This window comes from Bison bison, unplaced genomic scaffold (assembly GCF_000754665.1).
Source record: "Bison bison bison isolate TAMUID 2011002044 unplaced genomic scaffold, Bison_UMD1.0 scf7180017864263, whole genome shotgun sequence".
In the NCBI taxonomy this organism is placed as follows: Eukaryota; Metazoa; Chordata; class Mammalia; order Artiodactyla; family Bovidae; genus Bison; species Bison bison.
Genome location: NW_011494835.1, coordinates 6855283 through 6865950, shown reverse-complemented (window position 1 = coordinate 6865950; position 10668 = coordinate 6855283).

Genomic DNA, 10668 nt, shown 5'->3' with positions numbered 1-10668 from the left:
AGAGCACTTGATAAATATATATATGATATGTATAAAAATAAACATATAGCAAAGGTATAATACTTTTACATATGGATATATATAAAACTCCAAGTGACCAGTAAATAGTTTTGCCAAGAACAAATATAGTTATCTCCAACTCTTTGCGACTCTGTACTGTAGCCCGCCAGGCTTCTCTGTCGGTGGGATTCCCCAGGCAAGAATTCTGGAGTGGGTTGCGATTTCCTTCTGCAGGGTATCTTTGTGACCCAGGAATCGAACCCATGTCTCTTACATCTCCTGCTTTGGCAGGTGGATTCTTTACCATTAGCGCCACCTAGAAAGATCATATATAACACTCCAAGTGACCAGAAAATAGTTTTGCCCAGAACAGTATTAGTAGATTTGCTTTAAAAAAGAATTTATAATAGCATTAATGATTTATAAATGTATCAAAGATCAAGAACTTTTATAATATGTATTTGGAAATTTCTGTATTTTGTGTTCTCTATTAAGTAGGTTTACAAACATTCTTTGTGGCTGATTTAAACCGTAGTTCAGTTTCTGTTTCCAATGATATATTAAAAATTCTCAGATGGGATCCGAAATATTGAGGCTCTACTCTTGGTTGTCTGTGGCAATCTGATTGCCTCCCAAAAGTGGGGGACATGACTTGAGACTGCATTTACAAAGCATCACATTTTTATTCAGCCTGCTTATTTTGGAGGTAGGTCAAATCTCCCCAAGTCACTCCTAGGTGCTGAAACTTTGCGTTGAATGATAGCTCATGTAAAAATACAGACACATAGAGAACTGCACCTGTCATGGCTATTTTGTTCCATTTGCTTCACACATATCCAAAGGCTATTTTGCAAGTGGGACACAGCGCCTTTTCACTGATATGATCTTTTTATGGGTTACAGATTTCTATAGAAACATTGGAACAAATATATTGAAGAATATGAAGCAGATAACCAGAGCCTTAAATGACCAAGACTGGCTCATTGTTCATCAAATCCATTTTTTCTTCCTGAGCTTTCCACCAGAACTCCTGCTCCATGCAGAAGGGGTGGCCTGTGACTGTTTCTTGTCAAGATGTGTGGAAGTGGTGTGTGTCATTTCTATATCAGGGCTTTTGAAAAATAAATGTGCCTTCTCCACCCTCTTTTTCTCTATTGAGAGTTGGATGCAAAGCAGGAGACTTCCAAGTAAGATAAGAGATTAAAACCATGAGATCAATCTCACAAAAGCCACCTGCCAAGAAAAAACACCAGGCAAATACTTGTATTGTGTTTAGTCACCACAATTTTGTTGTTTGTTACAGCAGTTAGCCCTCCCTAACTAATTGCCTAGCTTACAGACACAAAACGTGAAGGCAGAGGTGTTTTTGAGAGACCTGCTGCTGCTGCTGCTGCTGCTGCTAAGTCGCTTCAGTCGTGTCCAACTCTGTGCGACCTACGTATGTGTAATCTATTATTATTAGTATGCTGATTTCATTTGCCAATACTGTAAAATAGAAGGATAAGTTTTGGCAAACATTCCCTACTAAAGAATCCTTGTTTTCATTATTCCCTACTTTTAAAAAATTAATTAATTAATTTGGCTGCTTTGGGTCTTATTGCTGCATGTAGGATCTTCTATTTTTGTTGAAGCATGCAGGATCTTTATTTTCAGCATGCAAGTTCTTTAGTTGAGAATGTGAACTCTTAGTTGCAGCATGTGGGATTTAGTTTCCAGGGATCCAATCTAGGACCCCTGCATTGTGAGTGCAGGGTCTTAGCCACTGGACACCAGGGAAGTCCCCATTAGTCCATACTTTTAAAAAGACTGTTATTGTAAAAATATAACTTATGCACAGGTTTACTTTCCATGGCAGTATTTGTAAGAGCAAAAGACTGGAAATAACCCAGGTGATCGTTGATCGGTTCAGATCAGTCGCTCAGTCATGTCCAATTCTTTGAGATCCCATGGACTGTAGCATGCCAGCCTTCCCTGTCCATCATCAATTCGTGCAGCCTGCTCAAACTCGTGTCCATCCAGTGGGTAATGCCATTCAAACATCTCATCCTCTGTCGTCCCCTTCTCCGCCTGCCCCCAATCCCTCCCAGCATCAGGGTCTTTTCCAGTGAGTCAACTCTTCGCATGAGGTGGCCAAAGTACTGGAGTTTCAGCTTTAGCATCATTCCTTCCAAAGAACACCCAGGGCTGATCTCCTTCAGAATGGACTGGTTGGATCTCCTTGCAGTCCAAGGACTCTCAAGAGTCTTCTCCAACACCACAGTTCAAAAGCATCAGTTCTTCGGCTCCTTCCCTATTTGGAACCAGTCTGTTGTTCCATGTCCAGTTCTAACTGTTGCATCTTGACCTGCATACAGTTTTCTCAGGAAGCAGGTAAAGTGGTCTGATATCTCTAAGAATTTCCCATGGTTTGTTGTCATCCACACAATCAGAAGGGTTTAGCATAGTTAATAAAGCAGATGTTTTTCTGGGACTCTTGCTTTTTCTACAATCCAACAGAAGCTGGCAGTTTGATCTCTGGTTCCTCTGCCTTTTCTAAATCCAGCTTGAACATCTGGAAGTTCACATACTGTTGAAACCTGGCTTGGAGAATTTTGAGCATTACTGTGCTAGCGTGTGCTGCCGCTGCTCCTGCTGCTAAGTCACTTCAGTCGTGTCTGACTCTGTGCGACCCCATAGACAGCAGCCCACCAGGCTCGCACGTCCCTGGGATTCTCCAGGCAAAAACACTGGCTAGTGTGTCGGATGAGTGCAATTGTGCAGTAGTTTGACCATTCTTTGGCATTGTCTTTCTTTGGGATTGGAATTGAAAACTGACCTTTTTCAGCCCCATGGCCACTGCTAAGTTTCCAAATTTGCTGGCATATTGAGTGCAACACTTTCACAGCATCATATTTTAGGATTTGAAATGGCTCAACTGGAATTCCATTACCTCCACTAGCTTTGTTTGTGGTGATGGTTCCTAAGGCCTACTTGAGTTTGCATTCCAAGATGTCTGGCTCTAGGTGAGTGATCACACCATCATGTTTATCTGGGTCGTGAATATCTTTTTTGTACAGTTCTTCTGTGTATTCTTGCCACCTCTTCTTAATATCTTCTGCTTCTGTTAGGTCCATACCATTTCTGTCCTTTATTGTGCCCATCTTTGCATTAAATGTTCCCTTGGTATCTCTAATTTTCTTGAAGTGATCTCTAGTCTTTCCCATTCATTGTTTCCCTCTATTTCTTTGCATTGATCACTGAGGAAGGCTTTCTTATCTCTCCTTACTATTCTTTGAAACTATGCATTCAAATGGGTATATCTTTCCTTTTCTCCTTTGCCTTTAGCTTTTCTTCTTTTCTCAGCTATCTGAAAGGTCTCCTCAGACAACCATTTTGCCTTTTTGCACTTATTTTTCTTGGGGATGGTCTTGAACACTGCCTCCTGTACAGTGTCACAGACTTCCATCCATAGTTCTTCAGGCATTCTGTCTATCAGATCTAATCCCTTGAATCTATTTGTAACTTCCACTGAATAATTGTAAGGGCTTTGATTTAGGTCATACATGAACGGCCTAGTGGTTTTCCCTACTTTCTTCAATTTAAGCCTGAATTTGGCAATAAAGATTTTATGATCATTGAAAAAGCAAGAGAGTTCCAGAAAAACATCTATTTCTGCTTTATTACTATGACAAAGCCTTTGACTGGGTGGATCACAATAAACTGTGGAAAATACTGAAAGAGATGGGAATACCAGACCACATGACCTGCCTCTTGAGAAACCTGTATGCAGGTTAGGAAGCAACAGTTAGAACTGGACATGGAACAAGAGACTGGTTCCAAATAGGGAAGGAGTATGTCAAGGCTATATATTATCACTCTGCTTATTTAACTTCTATGCAGAGTACATCATGAGAAACGCTGGGCTGGAAGAAGCACAAGCTGGAATCAAGATTGCTGGGAGAAATATCAATAACCTCAGATATGCAGATGACACCACCCTTATGGCAGAAAGTGAAGAAGAACTAAAGAGCCTCTTGATGAAAGTGAAAGGGGAGAGTGAAAATGTTGGCTTAAAACTCAAAATTCAGAAAACTAAGATCATGGCATCCAGTCCCGTCACTTCATGTCAAATATATGGGGAAACAGTGACAGACTTTACTTTTGGGGGGCTCCAAATCACTGCAGATGGTGACTGCAGCCACGAAATTAAAAGACACTCGCTCCTTGGAAGAAAAGCTATGACCAAACTAGACAGCATATTAAAAAGCAGAGACATTACTTTGTCAACAAAGGTCCATCTAGTCAAGGCTATGGTTTTTCCAGTAGTCATGTATGGATATGAGAGTTGGACTATAAAGAAAGGTGAGTGCGGAAAAACTTATGCTTTTGAACTATCGTGTTGGAGAAGACTCTTGAGAGTCCCATGACAGCAAGGAGATCCAACAGTCCATCCTAAAGGAAATCAGTCCTGATTATTCATTGGAAGGACTGATGTTGAAGCTGAAACTCAAATACTTTGGCCACCTGATGCAAAGAGCTGACTCATTTGCAAAGACCTTAATGATGGGAAAATTGAAGGCAGGAGAAAAGGGAACAACAGAGGATGAGATGGTTGGATGGCATCACCAACTCAATGGACATGAGTTTGAGTAAACTCTGGGAATTGGTGATGGACAGGGAAGCCTGGAGTGCCTCAGCCCATGGGGTCGCAAAGAGTCAGATACAACTGTGACTGAACTGAAGTTCATGATCTGAGCCACAGTCAGCTCCCGGTCTTGTTTTTGCTGAAAATACAGAATGTACTTCTCCATCTTTGGCTGCAAAGAATATAATCAATCGGATTTGAGTATTAACTATCTGGTGATGTCCATGTGTAAAATCTTCTCTTGTGTTGTTGGAAGAGGGTGTTTGCTATGACCAGTGTGTTCTCTTGGCAAAACTCTGTTAGCCTTTATCCTACTTCATTTTATACTCCAAGGCCAAATTTGCCTGTTACTCCAAGTATCTCTTGACTTTCTGCTTTTGCATTCCAGACCCCTATAATGAAAAAGAGATCTTTTTTGGGTGTTAGTTCTAGAAGGTCTTGTAGGTTTTCATAGAACCATTCAACTTCAGCTTCTTCAGCACTACTGGTCGGGGCATAGACTTGGATTACTTTGATATTGAATGGTTTGCCTTGGAAATGAACAAAGATCATCCTGTCATTTTTGAGATTGCACCCAAGTACTGCATTTCAGACTTTTGTTGACTATGATGGCTGCTCCATTTCTTCTAAGGAATTCTTGCTCACAGTAGTAGATATAATGGTCATCTGAATTAAATTCACCCATTCCAGTCCATTTTAGTTCATTGATTCCTAAAACGTCGATGTTCACTCTTGCCATCTCCTGTTTGACCACTTCCAATTTACCTTGATTAGTGGACCTAACATTCCCGGTCCCTATGCAATATTGTCTTTACAGCATCAGACTTTGCATCTATCACCAGTCACAGCCACAGCTGTTGTGGATTGGCTCTGTCTCTTCATTCTTTCTGGAGTTATTTTCTACTCTTCTTCAGTAGTCTATTGGACACCTACTGACCTGGGGAGTTAATATTTCAGTGTCATATCTTTTTGCCTTTTCATCCTGTTCATAGGGGTTTACCATTCCCTTCTCCAGTGGACCTCATTTTTCAGAACTCTCCACCATGACCCGTCTGTCTTGGCTGGCCCTACATGGCATGGCTCATAATTTCATTGAGTTAGACAAGTCTGTGGTCCATGTGATCAGTTTGATTAGTTTTCTGTGACTGTGGTTTTCATTTTGTCTGCCCTCTGATGGATAAATATAAGAGGCTTATGGAAGCTTCCTAATGGGAGAGACTGTGGGGGAAAGTGGGTCTTGTTCTGATGGGTGGGGCCATGCTCAGTAAATCTTTGATCCAATTTTCTATTGAAGGAGGTCGCCATTATCTTCATTACCTCCATCAGAGTTTGGTCTCAGGTCAAACAACAGGGAGGTAACACAGCCCCTCCCATCAACAGAAAATTGGATTAAAGATTTACTGAGCATGGCCCCACCCATCAGAAAAAGATCATTAATAGAGAAAAGTGAAAAGTGAAAGTGAAATTGATCAGTCCGACTCTTTGTGACCCTGTGGACTGTACCTGCTAGGCTCCTCTATCCATGGGATTTTCCAGGCAAGTTTACTGGAGTGGGTTGCCATTTCCTTCTCCAGGGGATCTTCCCAACCCAGGGATTGAACCTGGGTCTCCTGCATTGCAAGCAGACTCTTTACTGCCTGAGCCACAAGGGGGCTTCATTAATAGAGAACTTATTAATAAACTATGGTTCATCAACTTAATGAAATAAGATGGAGCTGTAATGGGAAATTATATAAAAGAAAGAAAGTACGTAATAGGTTATCTAGCATGTTGTGTTTTGTATAAGTTGCATATTTGGTAATATTTGCAAAAAGAAACAATAGTGGATTGATAAGCCAAAAATCAATAAAAATTATGTTAGTAAGAGGGAGGGTAAAGAGAACAGGGATGGAAGCAAAACTTGTTTCACAGGTTTTACCTTGGTGTGTTTTAAATCTTTTTATATAATTAAAAAATAGAACTTAATAAGTAGTCTGTAAACATTAAAAGCAAACAACTAAATAAATCTGCCTGGATATTAAGTTAATGCCATTTTCTAACAGAGAGAAGAAAGTATATCCAAGTAAACTTAGAAGTAGTATTACTCTTAATCTTTAGTGGAATATATTATTGTTGTTGTTAAGTGGTGTCTGTCTCTTTGTGACCCCATGGACTGCAGCACACCAGGCTCCTTTGTCCTCCACTATCTCCTGGAGTTTGTTCAAATTCATGTCCATTGAGTTGGTGATACTATCTAACCATCTCATCCTCTGCTGCCCCCTTCTCCTTTTGCCTTCAATATTTCCCAGCATCAGGGTCTTTTTCAATGAGTTGGAATATACTATAAAGGCACACACACACACACAAATACCAAGAAGTTTTATAATTCTTTAAATAGTCAATGTTGGGAATAATATCAGTATTGTTACTTTTAAAATTATTACAAGTATATAATAGGATAAGGAAATACGTTAATTTTCTTAAGTATCAGTAATTTAGCATAAGGGGAAAAAGAGATATGAATATAAAACCAGAAAAAAGACCCTGTAATCTTATATTTGAATGGGAATATCAGTGAAAAAATATAAATTTTCCTTGGTTCTTTAAAAAACAAAAAGGCAAAGCTCTGTATCTTAAATCTCTCTAAGGAAAAGCCTTAGAAACAATGACCAGCTACTAGCAGTAAATAATGGCAAGATCTCTGTCTCTAAATACCATTTCCTACTAAAAGCAGTCATTGGAGAAGTGACTGACTCCAAGGGCTGGGGCAAAAAACGTATGTGATGGGTTTGTGATATTATAATATTATATTGTCCCAGAAAGTAAGGACACTACCAAAGATAGTGAAATCCTGCAAAAAGGACATAGAAAAAAGTGTGAAGATTCTCCCACTGGCCAAAATGGGGGTAATTTGAACATTGAAATAATACCTTTAAGTGTAAGCCCAACACATTGAAATGAGAAAAAGCAATGAGTTCAACTTAGACAGAGAAGAGGGGAAGAAATGGGACAGTGGAGAGAAGAGTGAGAGGGAGGAAGGAAGGGATAGGAGGAGGGAAGGAGAAAGAGAAGAGAAAAGAAAGTCCATTGAATGCCATTGGAAGTGTCCACAGTATCAACTCATTACTCTAAAAACTAACAGTTATAGGGGGAGAGGTGAACAGTACATCTTATCTCTATGCAATGAACTGTATTCCATTTTGAAGTGAAAAGTGAATGTGTTACTCGCTCATTCATGTATGACTCTGCCCCTACCATAGACTGTAGCCCACTAGGCTCCTCTGTCCATGGGATTCTCCAGGCAAAAATACTGGAATGGGTTGCCATTCCCTTCTCTGGAGTATCTTCCTGACCCAGGGATTGAACCTACGTCTCCCACAGTGCAGGTGGTTTCTTTACCATCTAAGCCACCAAGGAAGCCCATATTGCAGTTTATACTGAATTAATTAATGAGGAAAATTTCTTCTAAACAAAAGAATTCCAGTTAATAAATATAGAAGAAATAATAAAATTAGAAAAAAAAATCCCATTTTGCAACCTTCACATGAATCACTTAAAGTTCATAAATCTATGGTAAAACCACTTTTTCTTCGTAGTATATTCCACTGAAGATTGAAAGAAAAATATTTCTAAGTATACATGGAGTAATCTTTGTAAAAGAATATTTATAGATGAGGCTGTGTAGTTTATTTCATATCTATTTGAGTCTTTAGGACTAACTTCTTGTCCATTGGAAATCAAAGAACACCAGACAGGCAATGCAAAGGACCATTATTAGCCACATATATGAAGTGGAAAATTGACCTGGTTTTCCCAATAAGGAAATAGTAGTGAGAAGAGAAGGGGAAGAGAGAGGGAGAGATTGAGAGATAGAGAGAAAGAGAGAGAGAAGAACTCTGTTCTAAATTGAGAAATTTAAAAAAAGAATTAAAGAGACAGTACAACCCGATAGTATGTGTGAACCTTCTTTGCAAGCTGATATTTTGTCCCTAGTTTTGTTTTTCTTTTGTTTTTATGTTTAGATAATTGGGGAAAGTTGAATATGAACTTAGCATTAGATAATATTAATGAATTATCATTAATGTTATAAAATAAATTAATAGCAATTAGTTATGTAAAGAAATGTCCCTTATTTTATTATTTGTAAAGAGGCACACTAAAATATTTATGGTAACATGTTTCTATTAAAAAATACTCAAAAATATTTATGAAAACATGTTTGGAATTTGCTTTAAAATGTTTCAACCGAAATAAAAAAAATTTTTAATGCAGGAAAGATAAACTTGGCAAAATGTTGATGATTGTTGAAATTGGGTATTTATATTTTGAAAATTTCAGGCAAAGTTCAAAAAAATTTTTTTGAAGGCAATGAAACTGCTACAATGTTATCTTCATGGTGGGGAAGGGAAAAAATTGTAAACTTTGCTCTGTAGTCTTGCAAAGCTTAAGTTCAACACACATGGCCCCTCCTTTGTTGGGTCTGAAACTGTTTTACATCGTGGTTTGCCCTTTAATTTTGTTTTTTGTAAAGAGTAACCCCAATATCTGATTTGTACAAACGAGGATGGCTCCTCAGCCACTCTGGTTTCACCATGTGAGGATCTTTTATTGTTTGATGTTGCTAGCTGTCTTTAACAAACAAGTTTATCTCTCTAAATGTTTTTATTGTTAATTTTGTTTTGCTTTGGCTGTACTAAAATAACATACAGGGAATTTGTACAAGAGTTCACAGTGTACCAATGTGAACCACAAAAGATAAGGAGCAATAAAACAGGACTAGAATAAAAGGAAAATTGAATTCAGACATGTGGATCTGACATTGATACTGCCCAGTTAGGGGACATTGGTCACATCAATCTCTGTGAATACTGCACTTCTCTTGGGCAAGATGGGAAGGGTAACATGGTTATTGTAAAGACTGCAGGAGCTAGGGGAGGTACTTTTTCAACTCTAAACCCTTATTACATTATTAGCAGGAAGAATGAATACTGGTAATATTTCAATGATTATTTTTACTTTCCAAAAGTGAAAAGTTTCCTAAATTAATTTTTAAAAGTAAAGCAAATAAGCACACCAAAGTTTTCCAGTAAAAGATGCCAGAGTAAAGAGATGATACTTTCATAATGTACCTGTTTCACTGTTTTATGCTTTTCTTCGATATACCAAGTCTTGGTGTTGGCTTTACCTCAGCACCTAATACAGTTCCACCTATTCAAAAACTTACAGGTAAATTTAGTACCATACTGAAGGGCAACAGGTAACATTGACTATGGCTTAACTTGTTTTCAGTAATTTATAATTTCAATTTGCAGTCAATACTCAGTGCTGTTATGCCCTTGAACTAAGCTTTTCTCTAAATTGTTTAAGGCACTTAAACATCTTGCATTAATGAAAAATTGTTTTACAATATAATTGTAAATCATGAAAAGAGAATTAAAGAGAAAACATATAACCTTTTGCCCTATTGTCTCTGCCAATGTAGGAGGAAGGGAAGGGCCAGGGAAGATCCTCTGGAGGAGAGAATGGCAACCTACTCCAGTATCCTGGCCTGAGAAACCCCCCTACAGAGGAGCCGGGCGGGCTACAGTCCATGGGGTCACAAACAGCAGGACAGGACTGAGCGACTGAGAGTAAGCACAAGCACTCTTTGACAGAAGAGACCACGCGAAAGAACATGACTATCTCTTTCAAGTAATTAATGACTTAAGGGCTGCAAATACTGTAAAACAAGCAAACAAACAAACAAAAAAAGATTTCTTTTCCCAATGAATAGCAATAAGAAACGCATTTCATCCAATTCTACATTTTATGTCAGTAGAAGGATTAGATCAGCTCATCAAATACAGAGCTCCACAGTGGCTGTTTGCTTGGCGCCTGCCAAGCCCCGCTTCTCTACAGTTCTGTGCTGCCTTGTGGACTTAAACTATTATTCAGGTGAAAAGACAGAGAAAACAGACCATATTCCTATGGATACTGTTAATACTTCTAACACCTTTATCAACTGGCTCTTTTTTTTTTTTTTTTTGGTTTTTTTTTTTTTTTTTTTTTTTTTTTTTTTTTTTTTT